Here is a 509-nt window from a genome sequence, read left to right as displayed (position 1 = left end):
GAGGGGGCGCCGAAGCCTGTCGGTCGGCAGCAAAGGCAAAGCCGGGCCGGCGCGCAACAAGGGAGCCGCGGGTCCGGCGAGGGCGTGCAGGCGACTGTTCCGCGGCGAGGCGCTCCCTCTCCAACGTCCATCAGCGACGGCGGTAATTAGGGCTTTCCAACCCCAAATGTGGGCGTGATTGTGCAAAAGACTTTACAACAAATAATAAAAAAAAAAAAATTCTTCACAAGAGAGTGAAAAAAATGCCCCCACTACTCAACTCTAGCCCGAGGCGGGGGCGGGGGCGATCCGCGCGCCCAGGTGCCCCCAGTTCGTTCACACCACGGATTCTGCAAACTCCCGGCGGCTCACGCCTCCCGATCTCCAGCTCCTCCTCTCCAAGTCTGTGGCCGAAACGTCTGCTTCCAGGCGCTGATCCTGCGGCTGCGAGGGAGTGTGTGGACGTCTGTGTACACACACAGACACACACCCACACAGAGCCCCCCCACCCACCCCCCCAAAACTGCATC

The sequence above is a fragment of the Crocuta crocuta genome, unplaced genomic scaffold (genome assembly GCF_008692635.1).
Source record: "Crocuta crocuta isolate KB4526 unplaced genomic scaffold, BGI_CrCroc_1.0 scaffold87, whole genome shotgun sequence".
NCBI lineage: Eukaryota > Metazoa > Chordata > Mammalia > Carnivora > Hyaenidae > Crocuta > Crocuta crocuta.
Note: the sequence above shows the minus strand (reverse complement) of the source record.